Source organism: Rhinopithecus roxellana, chromosome 16 (assembly GCF_007565055.1).
Source record: "Rhinopithecus roxellana isolate Shanxi Qingling chromosome 16, ASM756505v1, whole genome shotgun sequence".
NCBI lineage: Eukaryota > Metazoa > Chordata > Mammalia > Primates > Cercopithecidae > Rhinopithecus > Rhinopithecus roxellana.
Genome location: NC_044564.1, coordinates 35,683,269 through 35,693,533, shown reverse-complemented (window position 1 = coordinate 35,693,533; position 10,265 = coordinate 35,683,269). Strand labels below are relative to the sequence as shown.

Here is a 10,265-nt window from a genome sequence, read left to right as displayed (position 1 = left end):
TTTTTTTTTTTTTTTTTTGTATTTTTAGTAGAGATGGGGTTTCACTGGGTTAGCCAGGATGGTCTCGATCTCCTGACCTTGTGATCCGCCCGTCTCGGCCTCCCAAAGTGCTGGGATTACAGGCTTGAGCCACCGCGCCCGGCCTACTTTGCCTCCTTATGTGCCAGAACAACAGGCCTGAACCACTGAGCCTCCCAATATATTACTAAAATATAAACAAATTACTTGAAGTGGTACCCCTCAAAATAATACACCATTTTCACTTTAATGTAAATTAGTCTTACTATAAAATCACTTTCCTGCCTGCTTTCAACAAGTTGCAATGTAAGACAGGACATGTTCTGAAATGGAAAGAAGATAAATATGAAGTTAAGAAGCTTTGTCCCCAGCAGGCTTTTCCTGGCAGAAAATATGGACATCTGGGTGGTGTCATAGTCAGGAGGCCAGGAGAAAGGATTTGACAAAAGTGTAGTGCGTGAAAGGGTAGTGCGTGAAAACTGGTGCCTTTGCTCCTGTGGGCCATCATCCTGTTGATAGTGAGATACCAAGAGAGGTGCTGAAGGTAAGGCCCTGTGTCCTCCCCATCCATGATCTTGGCCCAAAGCATTAACCTCCGAAGAGTCTGGGTGCTTTTAGAGACTTCCTAGTCTGAAGTGACTGCCTGTTGTGGACAAAGCTGAAAACAAACAATATAAAAACAAACTAAAAAGGTCAGTACTCAAGGATCTAGACAACTAGCCAACACCTCCACAAGCAAATGGGAGTTTAACAGACTTTGCAAAATTACTTTTTCTCTTTTTTTCCAGTTTTTTTTTCTTTTTTGGTTTTTTTTAATCTACATATAGATAATTTTAATTGAAAATATATTAAACCTTAAAAATGTACAAATAAAATCATGTCCTGAGACAATATGTTCATGCCATTAAATTCGCATTTAATGTAGTTAGTCAAGCCATTTTTTTTTTGCCAAAATTCTAAAAATTGTTAGCAGGGCAAATTATTCATTGGTGAAGCAATGTAGCTATTTTAATTTTTTTTATTTTTTTATTTATTTTATTTTATTTATTTATTTTTTTTGAGACAGAATCTGTCTCTGTCATCCAGTCTGGAGTACAGTGACACAATCTTAGCTCACTGCAACCTCCGGCTCCTGGGTTCAAGAGATTCTCCTGCCTCAGCCTCTCGAGTAGCTGAGACTACAGGCACCAGCCACCATGCCTGGCTAATTTTTATATTTTTAGTAGAGACGGAGTTTCACCATGTTGGCCAGGCTGGTCTCGAACTCCTGACCTCAGGTGATCCACCCACCTCGGCCTCCCAAAGTGCTGAGATTACAGGCGCGAGCCACTGCGCCCAGTCTTTGCATTATTTTTAAAACATGTTTGCTGGTGAGACTTCAGATATAGTTCACAGAAATCATCCAAGTACCTGGATGCATCAGATACTGAGATATTTATCCAAATTTAACATGCAGTAGTTTCTTCAACATGTGTAGAAAGAATGTTTCATTCCTTTGTACTTCAAAGTTGATAAATCATTTGGGAATTGAAAATGCAGGACAGCACATAATAGGAACTTAAAAAACACTTGTTGAGATTGCTCTTTCTGTTCCAATAAATATTTAAAACTTCTCCAGTAGCTCTACTTTCGATTTCAATTTTTAAATGCATTTCACAATTCTAACTCAAATGAGTATGTTTCAAAAATACGCTTTCTTGAAGGTACTGGCTATTCCTAGTTAAAGAAAAATATGGAACGCTTCACGAATTTGCATGTCATCCTTGTGCAGGGGCCATGCTAATCTTCTCTGTATCGTTCCAATTTTAGTATATGTGCTGCCGAAGTGAGCACTTTTTTTTTTTTTTTTTTTTTTTTTTGCTTATTTAATAAAGTTGAAAACACAATGCAGTTCTGCAAGGCATTTTTTTTTCTTTCATTGTGTCATTTACTGCTTTGCTTAAGGGGGAAAAGTCTTTTATACTCTTGCCAAGAAAGAAGCAGGGGAGGACTAAGAAGGAATGTTTCATTTGGGATTCCTGTCTGTATCCGTCAAAATGAAAGAATTGGCAAAATGATATTGAAATAATGGTGGATGGTCTTGCTGGCCTCATTTTGGACACTTTCTTGAAAAGGCTGTTTATTAGATTATGCAAGGCTCTTAAAAATTCCAAGAACTCTTACTTTGACAAAACATTTTTCCATCATCTGGTTAGAATTTCTGGGCCAGTTAGCTCAGATCTACTATTTCCTCCCCATGTGTTCTGCAAACCATGGGGGGAGAGGGTCATTATTTTGCAGAAGTCAGGAATGAGATGCAATTATGGGGCCTGTGGACAGGAGAGATGATATCTTCTCCCAAGCTCACTAGCATAGAAGGCCACTTGTCTACATTCAGGAGCCGCTGATTGAATTTGGCCTGGTATATCCTACAAGTGCCTTATCGGCCAACTCTCCTCTTCTGTTTATTTTAGAAAGAAATCATCGTGTGATGTGGTTATTCTTACGAGGCCTGCAGAACAAGTGCTGCCTTTGACATGCTGAGTGTGCAGTGTACACATGTGCCCTCATCTCTTAGTTCACATGCGCACACACACATGCACACAGCCCCAAAGGCCCTCCTGCCTGGTATGGGGGGAAAGCCTCAGATGGGGGCCCGCATCTCTGTAATTCAAGCAGATGGATTTGGAGCTGGCCAGAGGGTTTGCTCACCTCAATCTCTCCCTTAATATCTTGGGGGTTAGTTTATATTCAGAAATCCAGTGTCTAGGAACACTGGAATAGCTGCAATTTGGAGTAATTTGCCTAGGTTTGCATTTGTGCTTTCTTCGCCTTAATCTGCTTACTTGAGACCTCGCCGGCTGACTGCCAGCATTCACAGAGCATGTGGGCACCAGACTGATTGACCTCTATTTCTGTCAACTGAAAATGCCATCCCTCCCACTCCTTTAGCCTCTCACCCCAGGAAAAGTCATATACTGAACCTACTTGCCTAAAAATAAATTAAAATTTTCAGTAAATAAAGAGAGAAAGTAAATGTACCCATTTTCACACTTATCCCTCATTCTCCAAAGATGGAAACGTGTTAACAAAAGAAATGTGTCATCTAAAAGGGAAATCAGTACTGGGGAAAAGTGGGTTCTTATTCACCAGAAGAGAGTTCACTTAGAAACATTCCGACATGCATTGATATCTCTACTGAGCAGCTCCCATCCTCAAGCAGCCTTGGGAATTCCAGACAAAGTTCCCTGGACCTTATTTAACTCCAGAAAGGGAGAGGGATGCTTGTGCAGTGGACTCTCATACAAGACAGCATGAAAGGACATAGATCTATTTTAGAGATAAAAGCAATCTGTGGAGAGAGGGAATTAATTTTGCTCTGGGAACTGGGGAAGGAAGGTACATGGAGGAGTCCCCTTCTAAACTGAAACTTTCTCCTATCAGGAACATACTGTGCACAGACATGGAATAGCTAAATGGGAGCACTATTTTCACTTTTCAGGTGTGAACTGAAATATACCACATGCACACACACACGTATGTGTATAAATATATATGTATGTGGTATATGTATACATGTGTATACATATTTCTATGTGTGGTATACATGTGAATGTACATATATAGGGAGTGAGAAATTGTTGGGTTTTTTTAATGCTGTCTTTAAAATGGTATCTCTTTTAAATTGTTGAAGCTTTGTGATAAATTTAGGAGAAATTAAACAATACTTAATTTATGGAGATATAGGCATATATGCCATTATTGGTCAGGTTTATATCTACTTACTGAGAGAATAGACATAATTTTCCACAGTGCTTATAGCTATATGTGATTAAAAAAAAAAAAGACTGTTGTCTTTCTATTAATTTCAGCATTTTTTCTTTCAGCGACACTACAACAGAGGTGTTCTCCCTTACCTTCAAATAATATGGCTGGAAACACCTGTGAGCTTTCTGGTAGACAATAGCTATATCTGAGGTTCATAGGTGGCAGCTGCACAACCAGCCCAATGCAGCCTGCGGTGGTAGAGCATGACTTCCCTCATTCGAATCCTGGCTCTACCCTGTTCACTCTGCCTGATCCTGTAGTTACTTTAAGCTTTAATTTTCTTCTCTATAAAATAAAGATCATGACTAGGCCTACCTCTTGGTATTGTTACAAGTCTTTAGTGGGATGATAAAGTCAGCCCAACATACCTGTGGGTTCTGCATCCAAGAATTAAACTGTCTGGGGATGGAAAATATTTGGAAAAAAATAACAGTGCAACAACAGTAAATAATATAAATAAAATACCAATATAGTATAACAATTAATTATGTTGCATTTACATTATATTGGGTATTATAAATAATCTAGAAATTATTTAAAACATACAGGAGGATATGCATAGGTTATACCCAAATTTATTCATTTTATATCAGGGACTGGAGCTTTAGCAGATTTTGGTACTTTGGAGGTGTGTGGAGGGTGGGGGAGTGAGGAAGTGGTCCTGGAACCAATCCCCCATGGATACTGAGGGATAATGGTATATACTAAACATATTGCACAATCCTTGGTACAGCAGAGAAAGCATTCTATAAATGTTATCTATCATCATATACACAGTGTAATAAATACTTGGATACACAGTACACAACTTAGATAACATAATTATGATTTCCTTAGAATTGTTTCATTTTACTTTCCTAACCTGAAAGTATAATTAAATTACTAGAATGTCATAGAGAAAGCAATTGACCAACACTTTCTTTTATGTGTATAGCATTGACTTTATTTCCAACTCTGCTGTGATTCAAGTCCTGCTAATTCAAGGGCAGGGAGATTGGTAAAGGCTGGCCAGAGGGGTCTTTCTCAATTGCTGCAGTTCATCAAGACAGATTTGATATCAATGAGAACAGTATTCTGAGAGTCTTATTATCCACCGTGCTTCTATCTAATGAATCACAGGAGACAGTCTCTATAACTTACATTATTAACAGAGCATTCATGTAAATTCAATGAAAACAAGTCATTATTGGATGTTTTGACTTGTAAAGCTCCTCCACTAACTCCTGAGTTCCTTGAAGTTAGCCATATTCATCACAGTCCTTCCCACAGTCCATGGCAGCACGTTGGGCTCTGCCTAGGACTTTTGCCATGAAGAAGGCATGAAACAAGCACAGCTCCCTATAGTTGGGTGCAGGGCACATGATGTATGACTTGGTCAGCTTGAGTCAATGACACAGAGTTATGTGGCCTTTGCCTGCCCACGAACCTTCAACAGCTCTCTCTGACCAAGAAATAAAGCCCAAAATCTTTAATCTGTGTAGAAAAAGGATGATATTTTCAGTCTTTCTGCAAGGCAGTAGGTTAGGCTCTGAGAATACAAACACGAGTGACTTAGTCTTTGTGTCAGGGAGCAGTGCTTGTGCCAGAGGGCCTAGGAATGTTATCTATTAGAGATTGATGGGAAAGAACCCAGATTATCTGGGTTTTTCATCTGAGAAAAAAAATCATAAATGCTCACAACAATGTGATATGGACTATTTTCTTAAGTATTTCCAAGGAAACTCAAATATTCAGTTAACAAACTTTCCATACAACATGGAGGTAGAGAGTGGAAAGATAGACAACAGGGACTGGAAAGAGTAGGGGCAGGGGTAAGATGAAGAGAAGTGGATTAAAATATACAAACATAGAATAAGATAGAAGAAATAAATTCAATGTTTAATAGCAGAATAGGGCGTCTGTACTTAACAAAAATGTATTGTACTTGGGTGGTAGACACCCTAAACACCCTGACTTGATCACTATGCCTTACATACATGTAACAAAACTTTTCATGTACCCCTAAGAAATTAACAATTAACAAACAAAACAAAACAACCCAGAGGTTCCAACTAGTTTTATAATTCCAAGATATTTCCACTCACATTGTGAAGACTTTCTTGATCACCCTGCCTTCTCATGGTCTAGTTCTTTACCTTTCAAATTTCTAGAACAATGGTCATCTGTGTGCCTTTACTGGCATAGGACACAGTAAAGTGGTAGGGTTCATTATGTTTTCTGTGTAAATGCACCAGTTTCCAATCTTGATTCTAAGCTTGGTCAAGCCCTAGATTCTTCTCCTGTGATGAAACATGACTCAGTCCCAACATAAACACCTATAAACACCTTGCCACCTCACAGTCCCTTGTCAAGTGAGTACTTCATTCTTAGTAAGCCTTTTGGGACTTAAACCAGTCAATATGTGAAGTTTCCATGTTTCTTGGTTTCTGCAGTGGTGATAATGTTTGGTTAGCAATATCCCAGTGTACTTTATCGCTCTACAAGAAACTCCCTCAGGCCTGAAGAAGAACATCCTTATGCTGTATGTCAGACAAGAGTTACTTTAGTTACCTGAACTGAGATACCAGTGTCTGCTGAGTAAACATTCTGTTCAGGGGTTAATGTGTTCTCTTTGAACCACTGGTCCAGGAGTTTGGAAGATGGATAACTAGACTATCAGAAGGTAGGGTGATCAAGAAAGTCTTTGTGATGTGGGTGGCAATATTTTGAAATCATAGAATTAAACTGAACCTTTGGATTTGGGGAGGGTTTTGGGAGTTTTTTATTTGTGCAAATGTATAGGGTACATGAAATTTTTGTTACATTTATATACTGGGTGAGAGTCTCTCCAGTTTATGTTTTATGTTGTATGTGAAGCTACTGCAACAAGCAGAAAGAAGGAAATAATGAATTTGAGTAGAAAATAATAACAAAGAAAACGAATGTACAAATAACACATTTACAAATAAATAAGTACATATAAAGAGACTTGAGAATACCAAATGTCAGTTATTGGAAAAGGAAAATAAAATTGACAAACCTCAGGTATGACAGAACAAAAATAATGGTCTAAAAAATAGATTGAACCTTCAGTCTTTGCAAAAATGGAAGATCAGGAACAAGATCTCAGTATCAACCTGAAGCAAACAAAACAGAAAAAAAAATGTGAAATAATGGTTTTCAATACACTGGACATCAGCAATGAAACACAATGATCTATGAGAGAAAAGGAAATGAATCAGGTTAGGCAGGATTGTTTCACAGTTCTGCTTTCCAAGAGATTCCAGGCCATGCCTGGGGTTGGAGATCATAGTAGGGTCACCAAGTTGAGAGGTCAAAGCCAAAAATATGAATAGATAAAAGTGGCTGGAGTTTACTGGGAAGCATACTAGAGAGGGCAGTTGCACACAGAGAGAACTCAAGATAGCTGTAGAGATTTCCCTTTATTTATTCAACAGAGCGGTAATCAGAGCATGTTTGTGAAGAAACTACTCAAAGCTGGGGAAAGAACTTCCCTAAAGACTTGGAAGGAGCAGTGTCTGGAACTCACATAAGGCAGGTAATGGTGCCTGTACTCATCATCAAACTAAAAAAAAAATGTAATTCACTTAGTATTGGGTAGAGTATTTAGAAGGGATTTATCTCAGTAGTTTGAATAATTAGCACTAGACTGAACACTGTTCTGGTCCTTTTTAACAAATCTTAAAATCCAGACCTAAAAGGATCAAACTGTCTCCAGATAACACAATTGTATCCCAGAAAAAAAGCTCAAGATATTCAAAAGAAAGCAAAAAGTATCCAGAGCTCAACAAGATAAAATCCACAATGTCTAGCATCCAATAAAAATTATCAGGCATTTAAAGAAGCAGGAAAATATGAACCATAGTGAGAAGGAAAAAAAATCAAACAATCAAAAGATTAAACATTGCAAAAGGAAAGGTTGGTGAGTTAAAGACATCACAAGATAAACTATCTGAAGTAAAATGCAGAAGAAAAAAAGACTCAAAACAAGAGAAAATAACAAAACAACAGAGCATCATTGATGTGTGGGACATCAAATGACCTAATATACCTGTAATTGAAGTTTTCAAAGGGGAAAGATGAGACAATGACTTTTTAAAGAAATAATGGCTAAACCTTTTTCAAGTAGATAAAAAACTATGAATTCACAGATTGAAGAATCTCGATGAACTTCAAGCAGAAGGAACATGAAGAAAACCACACCAAAGTATAATGTAGTAAAATTACTCAAAGTCTGTAAAAACAGAAAATCTTAAAGATTTTTCTTCCTCTGGAAATAATGGCAGCAAGAAGATAATGGAATAACATTCTTAAAATACTGGAAGAAAAAGAAAGTCAACACAGAATTTCATACCTAACAAAAAATATTTTCAAAAATAAAAGAAGTTTTTTAAATATACAAAAGCTGAAAAAATTCATCACCAGCACCTGCAGGCAGAAAGAAAATGATATCAGGTGGAAATATGGATCTACACAAAGAAATGAACAACACTAGAAATTATAACTGTGGTTAGTATATTTTTTATTATTTATTATTAAGTTTAAATAAAATATTGTTTAAACAAAATATTGTTTAAACAAAAATATTACAAAATCGTGTCGAGTTTACAACATGTAGAAGCAAAATGGATGACAAGAATAGCACAATTACTGGAGAAAAATGAAAGTATACTACAATAAAGTTTTTATACTATGTGTAAAATAATACAATATGACTAGAACATAGACTGTGATAAGTTGAAGATGTTTACTATAAACCCTAAAGCAACCACTAAATTAGCAAAATAAAGTTATAGCTAATAAGCAAACAAAGAAGATGAAATAGAATTTTAAAACAGTCAATACAAAAGAAGGTAAAAAAAGCTTTTTTTGAAACAAAGAACAAATGGGACAATTATTCAATACCAAAGTGGTAGATTTGAACTTAATACGTATTAATAATCACAGTAAATGTAAATGATCTAAATACATTAATTAAAAAGCAAAGATCATCAGATTGGATAAAAAAGATCCAAATAAATGCTGCGTACAAGATATAGTAACATAATATAATATAAATCATATAGGTAATGTCAATATAAAGATAACACTGGTTAAAAGAAGAAGGATGGAAAAAGATATAGCAAGCTAACACTAACTGAAAGTGGAAAGAGATAATTTCAGCTAGAAATTTCTAACTGAAAGTAAAAGTAGGCAAATCCATGATTATAACTGGAAATATTGACACCTTTCTCTAATTGATAGAGTGAGTAGAAAGAAAATCAGTAATAATATAAAAGACTTGAACAACACTGTCAACTAACTTGACCTAATTGACAGTTACAGAACATTCCACTAAACAATAGCAGAAACGACATTATTTTTAAGTGTGCCAGGAATGATTACCAAGATAGACCATACTCTGGGCTTTATAACAAGTCTCAATATACATAAAAGAATGCAAGTTATACAAAGTATTATCTCTGACAACAATGGAATTAAATTTAAAACAGATAACAGAAAAATATCTGGGGGAAAAAAAGGATAAAAAGGGGGAACATAACTTCACATTCTGCTGAGATTTAAATAATAAGGGGTTATTAATACAACTTTAATCTGACTTGAAGATGTAAATGAAAAGTAGAAGTTTCTGGAAAAAATAAGCTGTATTACCAAAATAAAATAATGATTTTAAAAAATCAATATTTTATCTTCCTCCAAAAGGTCTGGAATTAAGTACCTTTATAGTGAATTTTGCCAAGTATTTAAGGAACAATTAATTTCAATAATACATAAATTATTCCAGCTGGTGAAAAGAGGAAACTGTCTTCAACTCACTTTGTAAGTATTATATAATCCTTGTACCAACCAGGCAAGGGCAGTACAGGAAAGCAAAGGCATCAGCCAATCATACTAAATTCATTAGTGTTTATAAAAGATATCATGACCAAGTTAACTCAGAAATGTAAGGTTGGCTTAACACTCAAAAAAATCAAAGTAGAGGAAAGACTACAGTAACAAAAAGCAGATCCATGGTTTCCTGGGGCTGGAGAGAAGGTGAGTATTAACTGCAAGGGGTCCTGAGAAACTTTTTGTGGTGATGGAAAAGTTCTAAACCTGTTTATTGTGTTATTTGCATACATATACCAAAACTTACTGGACTGTATACTCTAATAGGGCAAATTTTATTATATATAAATTATGCCTCAATAAACCTGATTTTTAAATATCAAAATAATAAATCTTTATAATAAATTTAAATAATCATGTGATCATCTCAGTAGAAATGTAATGGAGAAAATTTGATAAAATTTAATATTGATTTATAATAAAATCTCAATAAACTAGAAATAAAGCCAAATTTCTTAACCTCATAAAGATTATCTACTGAAAACTTACAACAAACATACCCAATTATGAAAGGCTGATGCAAGAGCAAAGACCAAAGGACAGAGTAGTGC

General features: G+C 35.9%; 1 non-coding gene across 1 annotated transcript; it reads right to left on the bottom strand.

The window, feature by feature from the left end:
- Positions 1-1,744: 1,744 nt before the first annotated feature.
- On the bottom strand, positions 1,745-1,851 carry LOC115894129. The gene has a single exon (XR_004054163.1). It is a non-coding gene; the product is annotated as a U6 spliceosomal RNA (small nuclear RNA).
- Between the last annotated feature and the right edge of the window lie 8,414 nt (positions 1,852-10,265).